Source organism: Schistocerca serialis, chromosome 1 (assembly GCF_023864345.2).
Source record: "Schistocerca serialis cubense isolate TAMUIC-IGC-003099 chromosome 1, iqSchSeri2.2, whole genome shotgun sequence".
NCBI lineage: Eukaryota > Metazoa > Arthropoda > Insecta > Orthoptera > Acrididae > Schistocerca > Schistocerca serialis.
The window spans coordinates 698036593-698054204 of record NC_064638.1 but is presented as its reverse complement, the minus strand read 5'-3'; positions in this window follow the sequence as shown (position 1 = coordinate 698054204).

Sequence of the window (17612 nt, the reverse complement as noted above, 5' to 3'; positions counted from 1 at the left end):
ACGGATACTCACGATTTTGTCTCTCGCAAGTTTCCTCTGGGGATGTAATGTTTCCTTTCTTTTGGTTTTTTTTTCAACCGGAAATATATCTGTCTTGATATTATATTAAGCAAGAACAAATTTATTACGTAAAAATGAGATTTTGGTTCACTCTCAGATGTTGCGTAGTAGGAGATGTAAGAAGATGACAATTGCACTGGACAGAAATACAATAATGTAGGAGCGCTGTAATACTTATCTACGCGAGTCCGTTGTACCAGGACCTTTTTTAACAGTCGTGTAGTTGAAAAGCGTGCGAATAGAACTGGTCATCGGATCCTCATCATAATCAGTGCTCTGGCCTAGGCAGATCTTCACATGTTGCTCTCCTTGCAGTCCTGTCAATAGCTACCCTCTTCGATTTCTTATAATTGCTTTCTGTCCTTATACAATCCACTATCTGATATGTTCTGCGTCCTGTTCTTCTTCCATCTACCATTTCTTCCATAAATCGATCACTAAACAATCTCTTATCATCCACTGTCCAAACCAATCGTGTTTCCTCTTGCGGTTTACCTTTAAAATTTCTCTCTCTTCCTCCACTCTTCTCAGCACCTCCTCATTTCTCACGTTGTCTACCCATTTATCCCTTCGATCCTCCTCCAGGTCCACATTTCAAATATTCCTCTTTCTTCCTCTTTCCTCAGTGTGAATGTTTCAACTCCGTATAATGCCGCGTTCCATACAAACCACTTTTCTAGTCTCTTCCTCAGGTCCCTGCCCATGCACCGACACAGAAGCCTGATCTTCTTATTAAATGTCTCCTTGGCAAATTACTGTAAGTATTTTCACTCCCTTACTGCATCTCAAGTCTTCCGTAATCATGTATCACAGTTTTCTTAAACACTAACTTGGTCTATATCTTCCTGTCCTAAGTTTATAGTTTTTCTCACTTTTCTTGCACGTATCGCTATAAATTTTGTCTTTTTCTTCTTTCACTCTTCACCAGTAACACCATATCATCCGCAAATCTAATACTTTCTCTCCTTCTACCACCAAACCGCACGCCTCTTTTTCGTTTCAAACATTTTTCTGAATAATATCCTCCAAATATATGTTAAACAGTAGCGGGAAGAGGCAGCAGCATTGCCTCACTCCCCTTCCAATCGTACTTTTCCTCTGGCATCGTTGTAGATATAGACCCTGTAAATCGGAATGTCGACAGTACGCTCACTCCATTTGTCTCATTGTTACCATAGGCGGCGACGAGCAAACAGAGTCCGGCCGCAGAAAACGGAGGATGCAGTCACCTTCCTAGAGTAAAGCAAACAAGCGGTAAATCGGACCTTCCAGCTAGTGCTGTCACTCCTGTTACCTGTAACGATGGCGTAGGAAGCAAGAGGAAACGGAAAAGGCGATCTTTTGACGTAAGACAACTCACCATATTGTTACTGCGTGATCTAACATAATAAAGTGTTGTACAGACATGCAAGTAGTTTGAAGTTTATATATATTCGTGGACTCTACTTCCAAAAGTACGCTATTAACAAATATTATTGCATTTGAAACTGGAAATTAATTTTTTTTATACCTCCCAGATTCTTAGGTCGCGTCATGTTCCTCGTCAGATTTATTTTGCATAATCGATGTTTCAAATCCTCTGATGGGATCGTTTTTATGATTTTCTATCGTCACCGGTTAGCTAAACCATTCCAGCAGAGGAGTGGAAACGTCCATTAAGTAAGAAGATATTTGAAGACGACCGTGTCGCGGCCTGACAGTCTTGGAGATTTTGTCTGCAGCTATATGTAGCTTGTGCGGGAAATACTATGCAACAGGTGCGGAATCGTGTAATCCCCGCTATCATACAGAACGAGATTATCATGAGTTGGTACAAGAGAGCGAGCTGAAAAGTAATGCCTCCGAATTTTTTATGTAAAACTGTCAAGACTTTTGAGAGAAAGCAAACTCCATTAACATTCTGCATCTTTATTCTTCTTGTCTACATGTTTATTTAACAACATGGCACACTGGTGAAGAGTACATTTATCCCAACAAGAGACCAGTTTGTTGATACTGTCATTGTAGAATGTTTGACTTTATTGACGGAGCTACAACCTCACCTCTGCTCGCACCGCTTCATTACTAGCAAAGTGAAGTCTTCGAAGGTGTTTTTTAAGTTTCGAGAAAGGATGAAAATCAGACGTGGCGAAGTCGGGACTGCATGGAGGATGATCGATGACAGTGAACGCTAGGCGTCGAATTGTTGCAGGTGTCCCAGTTCAAGTGTGTAGTCGGGCATTGTAAAGCTGATGGAGAGGAACTCTTCGAATTCTAAACTCGGTTACACCACGCTCTTTCTCTAGCACCTACATAGTTACGTTATACACTGCCATGTAACACGCTAGAATCCGAAAGCCTCTAGCAGCAGAGCCCTGCAAATACGTAGGCATGAAGAATAAAGACATGGAATCGTAATAAAGTTCGTTTTATTTAAAAAGCTTTAAATATTTTCGCACAAAAAATTTCGAAGGCGTTACCAGAATCGCCTGCGCAATCAACAACCACGGTCAAATAGTAGATAGCACAATGAAACTATTCTGTTAACTATAGTGACAATGTACTCTGATCATCATATGTGGCAACAGTATGTACAAGGGGCGATCGAAAGTTTCCATCGAAGACCGTACACCCCGGAATCGGTATGCCAATCACGCTAAATCGCCGTGAGCATTGAGGCAATCATCCCACTAACGTACCAGGTTGAAGATACTGTTTGGTAAAACATCGTGAAAGGTCTCGAAGCCGTGAATAGTCGCTTGGAGAGGGATCAGGACTATATGACGGATGCTCTAGTGTCTCCCACTTGAGTTGACGTAACTTCGGCGTTACGACATTTGCGGTTTGGGGACGTGCGTTATCATGAAACAGCAACACTCTCTGCCGGAGTTACTTTTAATTAGGTCAACTGCCAGAGGCTGCACCATTCATCAGTTCACCGTGAGTGATTCTGCAAATCCGTACTGTCTACTGGCGTTGCTACTTTCTTACGGGCAACCGCATGATCTACTTACAGTCTTAAAGAGCTTTCCACGCTTTCTACTACATCATTTATATTCGTTGTGAACAGTAATGGTCCTCTCATACTTTCTTGGAGTACTCCGGAAATTACCTGTTTAGTTTAGTTTTGTTTAGTTAAGATCGACATGTTCTACCTTAAAGTGAGTCTAGAACCCACTCGCAAATCTGACCCAGTACTCGTTAAGATCGCTTTCTTTTTCACTGAACGGCAGTTCCCAATGGCGTCAAATGCCTTCCTGAAGTCAAGAAACACGGAATAAATCTGAGTGCCGGTGCCTGTAGCGCTGTGGATCGCGTGGAAGAACAGAGCGAGATGAGTTTCACAAGAGCTCTGCTTGCGAAACCCATGTGGACTTCCATAGATGAGATTTTTGTTCTCCGAAAACGTTACAATTCTTGGACATAAACCATGTTCTATAATTCTACACCACATTGATGTCAACGATATAGGAAAATAAATGTGCTCATCTGTTCTACGACCCTTCTTAAAAACTGGAATGATTTCCGATTTTCTCCGGTCGTTAGGTACCGTTCGTTGCTCTAGCGATCTATGGTTAGAAGGGAGCAAGTTCTTCCGCATAATCTTTATAGAATCCAATAGCTGAGTCACATGGTAATGACTCCTTTCCATTACTAAGCCGTTGCTATTCCTTTTCTGTTCCACGACCGGTTATCTCTATAGCTGCCATTTCTACGTTCGTACGATGACTGAAATGAGGGACCGCGCTACGATCTTCCGCGGTGAAACAATTTTGGAAGACCGAATTCGGTATTTTGGCCTTCCTCATGCTGCCTTTAGCTTCCTTGCCAGTCAATGAGTGGCTGAATAACTTCTAATTGCTTACCGATTTTCCGTAAGACCAAAACACCGACACTGCAATGAAGCATTTAATGCATAGTGCGTGGAGGATGATTCTGTGGTGTCTTTGAAGTGTTCGTATCATGAATTGGGTCCACCCATTCAATTTACCGTGTACATAGAACAGTGAGTTTACTTCACCCGTCGCGATGATCAAGTGCTGACGTTCCTGCTACGTCATCACGATGATTATGCGGTCAACTCTCCCGTTTCCCAACGTGAATGCCGTGTTCACAAAGCTGCACGCATACAGTCCTGTTTTGATGAAAACAAGCACTCAATGCATGTCGACTTGATCTCTAAATCGCCCGATAATTATCTCATAGAAAACGTCTGAAAGTATTTGTAACATATGATCTAATCGGCGGTAAGTGGCTTCAGCTGGGCAAGGCATGTTTAAAGCAACTGTCGGAGTCTCTTTTCCGCCGAAATGTGACCATTATCAATGCTAGAGGTGGTGGTGCTCTCTATTAGCGTGGTGTCTTCAGGTACCATTAATTTTTTATCTGATCCGCTTATTTCGCATCTAGGACTATAACAAGTGAAGTGCCATGGAATAACTGTTTTTGACCGCGTGACGAAGCTATCACCAAATCTCGTAGTATTTCTTCTCAGGAACAAACCCTGGCAGCACAACCGCCCGCCCAACTTCGTGACGCCACCCTTACGCTTTCTGACCTGCCTTTCGACCTTTCCCTCCCCCACCGCGCTATTCTCTACCGTGGATCTGCAGCTCGCTTTAATTGATTAGCACTTGCTTTGCATAAAGAGCTCGTCTGTGTGTAAAGGACAGCGAGGATGGCGCCGCCTAACATGGGAGCTTCCCACGGCGGCCGCCTCGCCGCCAGAGCCACGCTAGCAGCGGCGCACCGGGCGGTGCCACTGGGCACCACCCTACCGTCCTGCAGCCACTTTTATCATCGGCTCTGTTCTCAATGAACTGATCGGTAATGTTAGTTGATTTAATACACGTTATCGAATTTCTATTTACCTCTCTCCGCATAAGCCTTTTCAAATACACTGGCAGAAATGGGAAGTGCTACTGGATGAAAATCTTGACTGCGTGCTAGAGAACCCATACTCCATTATTTTTATGCGACTTACATACTCTGATTAAAATTTCATCCCAATGTCAATACGACCACCTTTTTCTGCCCGTTTCGTGCAGTCACTAGCAGTGGCCTGTTCACGTCCAACCACTTTCCTCCTTGACCATTGAGTTGGCGCATTGCTGCACCCCTCCGCTGTCCTTCCACCGTCGGAGGGTGCTCGGAACTTCAAGTTGCACCGCCACCCCTTCAAAGTGCTATGCTCGGCTGTTATTCAGCCGTTGCTTTAGTCTCCTCTTACTTGGCCACCAAGACAGTTGGGCCGGACCTGAACCGGTAACGCACTGTATTAGTAACCTGCCACAAAAAAAAAAAAAAAAAAAAAAAAAGAATATAAAAAATCCTAGCTTTTTTTCAGTATGTACAGTCATGCTCAAAAGTATCAGAACGACCTCAAGTGAATTTCCCCTGATTCGCATGCAACCCACATAACACAGCTGTCTAGCAGGTCCTCTAATCGCTCCTTGGTACAGTCGTTTGACTATTGAAAATAGTTCCAACAAGTCACCACTAGAAAACATTGCTCTGTATCGCAATAACTCAAGATGTAAGGTAATACCACGATACTAGAAATATCAGGGGAACACCTTATCACAGATAAGACTGTGCTTAAGGCTTGTAAGCTCACATTTATTGCAATAAATGATATACCTGAAATGTTACCACTCTCATCATTACGTCAGATAGGTAATGCACGTAGTAAGTTCGTCGTATTCGTGATTTACTCTTCAAAGTAACGTACCGTACTTCTTATTTAACACAAAATGACATTAAACATTTAAGTTATTCATGAGCAGCTAGTTGAGAATATGTATGAACTTCAAATGACACGACGAACCGTCTCGTTCTGCGTGTAGATTCAAACCCAGGTCATGAAGACTAAGATTTCTCGACTGACGGAAACTAACAGCCATTCCTGACTAGGCATACAGAGAGTGATATACTTCGCTTTTAGACAGTATCAGTTAGCAAATATCAACTTTACATTACATAATGTAAACATTTTTAACGGGTGCGAATTCCTACCCAGTATCTACTGTCCCTGTCAACGAACTACGAGAGATGTTAAATATTGCTTCTTCACAAGTAGCTTACTTGAAATGCCGTAAGGTAAAGCTTGTGTTGGACAGTGATTCTAACCCAGAACCTAATCGGATTCTTATCGAAGAGCAATTAACAGTGACATATCGGATTTTCTCGGCAGTAGCTAGATGTTTTAACTGCAATGATGAGACGAAACATTAATTTTTTACTTCCAAGGACTCCAACCCGACACCTATCGCTGTTATATTCTTGAGAAAACGAACGTTAATGGTTTTGTTACACCAGCAGCGACATGTGAGCATTTATGAACTAGAAATAATATGACGAAGAGTTCAGTGCTAACTGGAAATAGAACTCCACACATATCGTTGTTGATTACACACAAAGTGACGTCAGCTACCGAATTTTTCTCCATCAGCAGCTCTGAATAACATCCTTGAACTTACAGTGGTCTCTCAAATAGTTCAGTGTCTCACTGGGAGTCAAAACAGTCAGATATCGTTGGTGTTGACAACGGATGAAAATGCATTAAAAATCAAAATTATTATCCACCAGCAGATAGGTGTTATAATGCAATAGCTTGATTGTAGATAATGAAAACTGTACTGCCAGACCAGGATTCGAACCCATTCACGCGCAATATGTGGATATGTTGAGGAATCTGCAGTTTTGAACAAACAATAAATTGTAGTCGAGCTGTATTGTCACGAAGGGTCAAATTCCGCGTTAAGAGCGGTCTGAGTTGCATTCCCAGTTCAGAACCAATTTTATCGACGTACAGAAGCTCGAATAAAAGATGGAATAAGTGTCCTGTGATCATACATATCGTTTGTTTCGTCACTAGAAATAAATAACTAGTATAAGAAAGGTTACTGGTGATAGAGTTCCCACATTTCGCCACTCCTGACTTTATTGTAGTTCAACCTAACGTCTACTTGATGCCGCCCGCCGCCCCCTGCCGCTGCCTAACCAATGACAAGGTAATGAACGCACGCGATGCCGCATAAGGCTTCACTCAGAACTGCAGAAGTCTCATCTGTGACATCCCCTTTTTGCGTAATACTAGTGTCGATCGTCAATTAAACTTCATGGTATTCACATTTGCTATTAGAAGTTAAAATCTGAAACGCGATGATTTTTCTGTTGTATAATTATTGAGAAGCCACATCAGCCACTGTAATTTACAAGTTAAATAAGTAATTAAAGATAGTTAAAGGCCACTGTAGACCATTTTGATACTTTTCTCTTTTATGAAACTTAATTCAAACGTATATTATAGATGTGATATGGCACAGGTCATCCTTCGATCCATTGTAGAACTTGGAAACCCATTCAGGGAATATTCGTTCACATTTTTGTTGAACGCAGTTGGTTTTTATCATCCTGTATTAAAATATTTCCTTTTATAAATAGTGCAATTTATAAACAATGTTTTGTGAGTAGAATAAAAATTCCAATGGTAAACTTAACTACTTTCTCGACTTTATTTTACCAGCTAACTAAAAATAAGAAAGCCTTGAACCCCTTCCACTAAATTTAGTTAGTATTAAGATTCTTTTACAAGGAGAGCAGTGGAGCTCACGCTGAAATCATTTGGTATTTGATTATATCATCGCTAGTCTCACTGAACCCTTCTGAACTCTACATGTCATGTGTATGTGTTGTGCTTTCCAGTTACGAGGCCAATGGTGGCTAGAACTCGTAAACCGCTAGTTGAAGGACGAGATTAGTTGCGATTTCCACGTGCAACGATTTTCCTGGGCTGAAAACCGTACATTTACAGTCTTTTCTTACATCTCAAGCGATAATAACTCAGATTATTCAATGGAAATGACAGGAAAAATCAAGTGAACTTCGAGGCTTAATTCCGTGCACGTAATGCGTCTGATTCGCATTTCTGTAACTAGGTTTAGGGACTGGAGCGTAGTTACCAATAATACTCAGAACTGACTGCAAACTAAGAACAATAAATCAGTATCTCTCATAGTTGTTTTTATATTTATTTCGTAACTGTACTCAAAACTAAGAAACTCATTCACGCACGTTTTCGTGCCTCGCCGATAGTCTCGCACACTAAACAAATAAAAAAAAAAGAGTGTGTGTGTGGGTATTCGACTGAAACATAGCCATGACCAAGATTATAACTGGGGTTGACAGCATCGTCGTCTAGCACCTTGACAACTTGAACAGTGACAGTACTCGGCCGGTCACTGGTATCAAAGCTACAGCATGAAAGCACAAAAATGTTAATAACCCGAAGATCATTAACTTTGGAAGCCATAGAATGTAAAGCAGCCGTCAGTCGGAAGAGTGGTTTGAACACCACAGTGCTTTAATAGGCGCGGACTTGTTGGGGGTGGTATGCTGTTGCTTTCCTCCAACCTTTGAGTTGATATTCTTAGCCAGTTAATATTGGAACCTATAGTTTAACGTGGCTTTCGGACCACAGCGCAACTCCGCATTTTTCACATCTTCAAACACTGCCCGAGGGGAAATTTGCGTAAAAGGCACATAAAAATCGTGGGCCTGACGACGGATTGAACCTGAGACGTTCACAGGCGTAGTCTTACTCTTTATCACTTTGCCACCATGCAGCTACAACTGTGGTTTCTGCTTGGCATTAACATTAAGGATCTCTCTTTCGTGCCTGCGTTGGCACTTGCGTGTCCCTTAGGAGACCTTACTTTTGCGATTACCCTCGTATACGTGTGTGTAAACGCCTTACGATGCCCACTCAAGGAAGACAAGGATACACAGTCTATCTTCAATATTACACACAGAAATTACTGTTACAGTGTGCTTATGGAGCCCAATGAGTGAATTGCATGTTTTCCGGTGAGAAAGAGCACTGTCAATCAGTCTTCGCTACATTAGGTTACTTAAACTGGAGTCAGTCTGAGCTAGAATTTATGGTCAAAGACTAAGCATAAGGACAATGAGTCGGGTGCGGGTTTTGCAACTGTGAAATACTTTCATACATTATAGAAGCTAGTATTAAATTTGAACTAATATTGCGAAAATTTTGAACTTGGATAACTTAGAATGAAAATCTTTCTGTTTATGGCAAGGGAAAACAATTGACTTTATAAAACATTCTCTGTCGTACACAACTTGAAACAGGTCACGTCGACCAAATCATATGGAAGAACTGACAGCAACGTATATCGGAAGGCAGTAAGATCCCTTGGCTTTTGGTTTGGCAGTATTCGACAACCATTTCTAGGCGCACGTAAATGAAGAAAAGCAACGTGTTTTTGTTATCAAGTAAGTCTTCAACAATTACTTTAGTTTTAATATAATCTACAGGTATTTGCTGATGTTTGATATTAACATGAAAAGGATTGCGTAAACAGGGAAAGAACCTGTTCTTGGGCACCTACTTCTATAATCACCAAAAGGACTTAAATGATCTTCAAGCACATGGGTTCCAGCAGCGGTATGAAGAAAATGATAGTAATAATGACGGTAATAATCGAATTATCCGGTAATTTCATAATAGATTTTCTCGAACTAAGAAATTTCCTGAATTACTGAACACTTTAAAATGGCTTCAGATCGAGGCTATGATGCCTAGAAGAGTCTTTACATCCTGCTGACGTGAGAATAGCATAATCTCCGCTTCAGAAGCTTGCTTTTACTTAACCACTTAATAGACTCGCATTTTTTCTACCGTGACTAATTTTGTAAGCTAAGCAAATCATTCGTTACAGCACACTCCTGGGGCTGGGAAATGTGGCCACAATGGTCTGGTGGAACGAACTATCACATGTAAAATGCGTGGGTTCAGGCATTTACTTTTAAGAGGCACAAACAGATTTACTTTACCTGTGGTAACCTCAAGAGAAAGACGTTACAATCCAGAATCCGCATTAAACATTGAAAGGTGGCTACACTGAGCCACAGCGCCAGAGATTGCGCCAAAGAGTATTATTCCGCCGCCTCCACTGGCAGTGCTTATTGAGAAGTCGTAGTAGGCAGCGTTTGTTGAGATGTGGTAGTGGAGAGTGCTTATTGAGAAGTAGCAGTAGGCAGTGCTTGTTGAGATGTTGCAGTAGCGAGTTGTAGTTGAGAAGTTGCGGTAGTGAGTGCTTGTTCAGAACTTGTAGTATTGTTTTGATGGGCTAGACACCAGATGTTGTTGGATTGGGGATGCTGTAATGATCAGAGTGTGCTTTTCGTCAATATATATGAAGGTAAAAGAAATCCTTTTTTTGTATTATTTCAGTGTCTTAAACAATAATGCCTCTTGGTCACAGGTTCAGTCAACAAAGCATCTGGCTCGTGTTCTTGTATTAGACTGTATTTCTGGTTTCTATGTGCAATTATAGTATTTCTGGTTTTTTTTAATTCTTCAGTATAAATGGTGTTTAAAATATCTGGTCTTATTGAGGAAGAACCGTGCCAGATGTGTACGTTGAATCACACTTCCACATACAGAACAGTTACACTTGTGTTTTGTTGTTTCGTAGGTTTTATAGTTGCTGGGGACTTAATCAATTAATTGTGTTAACGGAAATTTTCTTTCATTCTTTGTTGTTATTCTATGCAGTCAGCTTGCGTACTAATACTAGTCAGGGCCAACCGGTTACGAGACTTCGTAATCGTACATACAGCTACTAAAATTAAAAAAATATTTGCATTAAATATATAATTAAGCCTCCATGCACGTGGCGACCGCTGCTTCGGATCGTCCCTTGGAATTATTCTGATTGTAAAAATAGCAGACAGTAGTATTGTTGTAGTAATTTGTAGTTTAGTAATTGTAGTCTATATTGCATGTGTAGATTTGGTAATTGTCATTCTTCTAATGGTATTTTTTGCAGAATTTAATTTTTGTTGTCTTGTATACGGGTTTGACAATTTTGTGCAATTATGAAGATTTCAATTGTTCGTTAATCGTGTTTGTGGGGAACATTTCGTGTGAATGGTATTGTTGAGATAAAGTGTCATTGTGTGCAATTTTCGTATAGTGACGAGTTTTGTATGTTTTGTAAATGATTACGCGATCGATGAAAAAGGCAAAAATGATAGATAGTTAGAATAACGAAATTGTTGACATGGCGAACTCGCCAACACAGGAGAACAGGATGATGAATAATGAAGTGGAAAACGATTTAATAAGTCGGGAAAATAGTCCGGAAACAGTTCAAAATTTTTCACAATCAAAAAATTTTCAGAATACGAGATTAACGACAGAAGATTTTGGAATAGTATCGAACAAAGATAGCTTTACAGCTATGACGAAAGAAGTTGATTTTGCGGGAAATGTTAGGAGTGAAAAGAGTTTCGAACCAGTTAATATGGAGCAGTTGATGAGTGCAATATTAAATTTGGGATCACAAATAGGAACAATTACAACTGGTATGGGAACAATGGAAACACGGTTAGACTCACTGGGATCACAGATGGGAACAATGGAAACACAGCTAAGATCTGAATTAAAAACAGTGGAATCACAAATAGGAACAATCAAAACAGATATGGGAACAATGGAAACACGGTTAGACTCACTGGGATCGCAGTTAGGATCTGAATTAAAAACAGAGATGGGAACTTTGGCAACACGGTTAGAAACTGATATGGGAACAATGGCAACACGGTTAGACTCACGGATAGGGACATGTTTCAAAAACATGAAAGATGAATTAAAAAAAGAAATTAGAGAAGAAGTACAACCGATTTTGAATGCTTACAATAATAGATTAATTTCAATAGAAATCAGACAAAAGGAACAGGATAGAGAACAGGAAGAAAGAGATCGCGTGATAGTACAAAAATTTTCAGAGTTAAATTTACAACGTGCACAAGATAAGGAAGAAATATTTGAAAGAATTGAGGAATTCATACCAAATGACAGAATAAATAACCTAACACAATAGTATGAACAGTTAGCTACTAAATGTGTCAATACTGAAACCCGAGTCGCGACACTTACGGAAGACGTAAATAAACAGAAAGAAAAAATATGTGACTTATCGGAAAGAGTTGAGGAGATTTCAGATAAATTGACAAGTCTTAGTTTAAATGGGGACAGAGATTCAGGTAATACAGCTCCATTGCCATTCGCAGAAACCGAAGAGTACCAGAACATTAATAAACATGTTGAAAATCAAGGAAAATTTAATGAACACGTTAAAAAGGAATTTGAGGCATTACAAAAGCAAGTCAAACAAATTGAAGGCGAAATCGTATGAAAAGACAGCAGAAGAAATTTAGAATCACAGATAGCAGAGGGGTTTGAAGAAAATAATTTCTTTCGTTTACGGGATGCAACAAGAGAGCGCCAGGCGCGCGAACTTGACAATAATCGACATTCGGACTGGGACAGATGCGGTAGGTCTTTGTCGCCACGAGGAGAAAACTTTGACTATAAACACTTCTTAACTGTTCGGAAATTTAACATCTTTCGCAATTCTAAGAATGACATACATCCATGTTCATGGTTAGATCAATTTATGTACGCACTTCCACCAAATTGCCCACTAAGTCACAAACTGGAATTTATGTGTGGATATTTAGAAAACGAACCGGCGACGCGCATGCGTGCACTTATTAGAGATTGTAATAATCCAAATGATTTTTATCATGCATTTCTATCGGCATATTGGTTCGAAAACACGCAAGATAGAGTCAAACACAGTCTTATTATGCAGCGTAATTTTAAACAGTCTGAGTTCCGCACGCCAGCAGAATACTTTGAAGACATGATTCGAAAGAATCAGTTCCTTTCCAACCCTTATAGCCCGACTGAATTAATTCGCATTTGTTTAACTAAGCTGCCACAATCCATAAGACAAATTGCTTTAGCCGGAAGATGTAAATGTCCTCAGGGGATTCACTACGCTAAGTGAATATGTGCCGTAGCGTGCACAGGGCCCCGAGCTGCAGTAGTGCTATTTCCCTTTTAGTTTCCTGCACTGCTGCCTACTCTTTTACTATTCCTTGCATCTATCAGAATAACTCTTCAACTATCAATCTATCTAGAGAGTCGGTAAAGAATAACCGGATATGACTATTTTACCCAAAAGTGATTTCGGAAATTACCGTTTGGACTTACTGTATTTTCTGCAGCATTCATTCGTAGTTTAAACGAAATTTTACCTGTTTATCTTCGTGACAATATTACTTCATATGTTGACGATATTCTTATTGCTAAACGTTCTTGGAGTGAGCACAACAAAATTTTGGATTCATTATTACGTGTTTTTGTAAGAGTTGGCATTACAGTGAACTTGAAAAAATTTGAATTTGGTCGTTGTCAGGTGAAATTTCTTGGTCATATTATTTCTACAGAAGGTATTCTTCCTGATCCAGAAAAACTAGATGATATTCGTAATTATGCTGTTCCTACCACAAAACGCGATGTTTGTAGTTTCCTTGGTGTCTGTAATTTTCTTAGACGCTTTGTTAGATTGGACGATTTGGCCACACCTCGTTAATGTGAATTATCTGGAAAGAATTCTAATTGGTGTTGGGATGAGGAAGCTCAATCAGAATTTGAACAACTTCGTGATGCTTTAGTTGCTGCTCCACTTCTTTCACATCCGGATTTATCTAAAGATTTTTGTTTGGTGACGGACTCATCATACAAAGGCCTAGGTGCACATTTATTTCAAGAGATAGAGGAAAACGGCGTTGTAGTACAGAAAACTATTGCATTTGGAAGTCGTGTTCTCTCTAAATCAGAAAAGAATTATTCGATTACGGAACTTGAAGCCTTGGCTGTTGTATGGGCTTTCACAAAATTTCGCATATTTTTGTATGGCAGACATACTAAGGTTTACACCGATTATCGAGCTCTGGAATTTCTTATGTCAACAAAATTAACTCATGGAAGATTGTCACGATGGGCGCTGTATCTACAGGAATTTGATTTTAGTATTGTTTCCATACAGGGTTCTTCAAATATTATTGCTGATGCTTTATCGCGTGCACCTATGGGTTTGAAACAAAGTGATGAGGAGGATTGCAAAGAAAACAATTATTGTTTGATGTATATTCAAGGTGTTGCGTTTGAGAATTTCGTTTCGTCTTCGCTCCAGGACATCGCTAAGGAGCAAAACAAGGATCCAATCTGGAAGGACATTAAGGGGAAGTGGAGGAGAAAGGAAAGCGTAGCGATCAGACAGTATCATTTAGTTCGCAATGATATTCTTTTTAAACGAAAATCGGTCGACAACTCTGTTTGGTTAGCTTGCATTCCTGATGAGTGGGTCAATAAATTGATTTGGTACACACATTTCAGTTATGCACACTTTGGTCCCAGAAAAAGCTTTCATAAATTACGAGAAAATTGCTACTTCAGTAACATGGAAAAACGTATTAGATCTGTTCTTGCCAAATGCAAATTATGTCAAAAGGCTAAGCCGCTAATTATTTCTCTCAGAGCACCGTTGTTTCCTATCATTCTAGCGAAATTGAAGGAGATGGCTGCAGTCGATTTGTTCGCTCCAGTGGTTCGTTCTACTAATGGTTTTGCATACACTTTGGTAGCAGTGGAATTGACATCAAAATATGTGTGTTTTACACCTTACGCAAAGCAACAGCTTGTTCAGTATCTAACGCTTTCATCAAACATTTTCTTAAAATAGTGGGTCATGTTGATAAGGATATATCAGATAATGGATCACAGTTTCGCTCTAAAATTTGGCTTCGTACTCTACGGCGTCGTAAGATTAAACCAATTTTCATTTCACTTTTTCACCCTCAATCTAACGCTTCAGAGAGGTGGATGAAGGAAATCAATAAATTGTGTCGTCCTTATTGTCATCAGAATCACAGAACTTGGTATCAGTTTCTTCATATTTTTCAAAACATTCTGAATGAACTCCCTAATGATTCAACTTCTTTACCGCCTATACTGATATTAAAAAATAAAGCACCGACAAATCGCATTTCTGAAATCGTCCCTTTTCCGCCTTCACGGAAACTGCGGCATTCTGAAGTTGTCAAACTGGCTCTACAAAATATTGCGTCTGCGGCTGCTAGAAGAGAGAAATCAGCTAAACGTCCTGTTCATTTAAAAACCTTGTCAGTTGGTCAAAAGGTGTTAATTAAGTCTCACCGTTTGTCTCACAAAGGAAAAGGCTTGTGTCGCACATTTTTTCTGCTTTATAACGGTCCATAAAGAGTTCGCAAAGTTATTCATGATAACACTGTCGAAGTAGAAACTCTTAAATCTCGACGCTCTAAGGGAATACATCATATATCGAACGTTAAAATTTTTGTGGAATAACATACTTTTGAGAGACTAACAGTTACATGTAAACATGCAGAGAATACAAGGATACCGCGCCGTGTTCCGTCGGCTGCACATACTCAAAACAACAGTCAAGTCTGCGCGGCGCACAAGGCAGTCGTTGACTGTAAACAATTACTTCCTACGTCACGCGTACCTACAGCTGATCGAGCGCTCAGTGCGAATGCACTGACATCCGTAAACAAATACACAGTCTAAATTCTCCGAATAAATTCAGTATAAAGCTATAGTGACTTGATAAATTATGTTATTAACGTTCAGTATTTTTCAGGATACGGTTGTATAAAATATTTAAGAACTTCAGGTAAATTCTGTGTGTGTCCGACGTTAAGAGGACTTGCTATCGAGAAATTTTCAGGAAGAATGTAATTTCGAAGAAGAAACTAATAAACTAAAATGGTAACTATTAATTGAGTTTATTTTTCAGGTAACATATTTCCACTTGGTACGTACCTTAGACGTAATTTGCTGCTTGCGATTACGTGATTTATACTTTGTGTTTACTGATTTTGAAACTGATTGATTAATGAACGGGGTTGTTACTTATGTATATTATGCATCGCTTGGCTGCACTGCTTTTTCACTGATGTCATATTTTTCTATTATGTGCCTGCTGTGCTTATTTATTTAAATTATAATTGTCACATGATTAATTGTGCTGATATGGTTATGTATGTAGGTTATACTTTGTGATGTATCTGCTTGCGCCTTCATGTTTACTTATTAAGATGACATATGAACATTTATTTGCTTATGCTGATATGATGCTAATGACCTGTTATGTAAGATACACATTTGCTGCTTTGCGTATGGATTGCATATTTACACATTTCTGTTTTGTTGTCGTAACTACTCTTTAATTTGGTATATAGAAATGCTGATATATGGTGTACGAACATGGAGTTTAGGTCACACTATGGTATTAATTATAGATTGTTCGCTTGGCAGAGCCTCGTGGTAGGAATTGTGCTGCATCCACTTGTTGACATTTTGTTCTCTACTGGTATACTGTCTCGCTATTGCATGGTTTGCTTACGCTCAGTGCCTTATATTTTTAAGATAAGAAAATGAACTGCTATAATTCGACGAACGACATTAGTACAAGAAACTTCATAGAAGTCACATGAGCCGGAGGTTTTATGGAAGCTGTATAAATTTATCCTAACAGAAAGGAAGCTAACGAGATGACATACCAACACTAGGTTTAGACCATTGACAGTTGTTACACTCCATTCTTCGTGAGCAATTGAAATAGCAAGTGACACTTGAGACAAGAAATACTCCACATGTTTGCTTCTGTTTGGCCATGATTCTTAACGTGGTGTACACACTGTGAATTATTACTATCATTAACACTCCGTCCTCGTACATACTTACTGAAAGTTATTCAACCTAAAGGCTGTTAGAGGTCATGTATGCATTTCTTTTATTTTATGATGGACAAGGTAACCAAAATGTATTTTATAATTCATAGTGAGTAGAAGATTTGGCTCAGGTGGACTACACAGAGGTTGTGTGTGGACATTGTGCCTTCGGATTGCATGGGATGATAAATTGAAGTTTGCACTAGTATTTTATCTGTACTTGTTCGAGGAGACTGACTAGAGGAAAGAGTTGTTATGGAAGTGAAATGATATTGGCGATAAGGTTTACATGTGTCGACGTATTGAAGAGGTATTATTGAGGTATTGAGATTGTGTGAAGTTGATGATTATTGGAGTTTTGGTGGACAAGAGGTAAGGTTAATGATATTGATGATAAGGTTTATATGTATCGGCGTAAGAGGTATTATTAAAGTACTAAGATTATGTGATGCTGATGATTATTGGAGTTTTGGTGGATAAGAGGTAAAGTAAGTGAGGAGCATATTTTCTTTGTTGGTTTATATGGAACAAGGAGGATGAAGATGGCAGATTAGAACACTTAAGTGGAAGGAAGATTGTCTACACACACACACTTTGTTAAATCACTTTTTTTTGGAGAGAGGAAGTATTTGCATATCTTGGCACACTGACAGTTGTTCAGTAACCGTACATTTGATTTGGCTTGGCAAACATTGGTCTTGACATGATGACTATGACGTAGACTAACTGTTATTGACTGTTATACATTGCTGCCACTACTACTTGATACACATGTCGAACATCAAATCTTTGACAGAATTGCATTTACACAGTTAACACTATTCAATTACACAGTAGCACTTAATGTGAATGAAAGATGAGTGAGTGTGTTTTGTGTGTTTTCCTTTCCTAATCCCAAATAATTGGTACCGACCTAT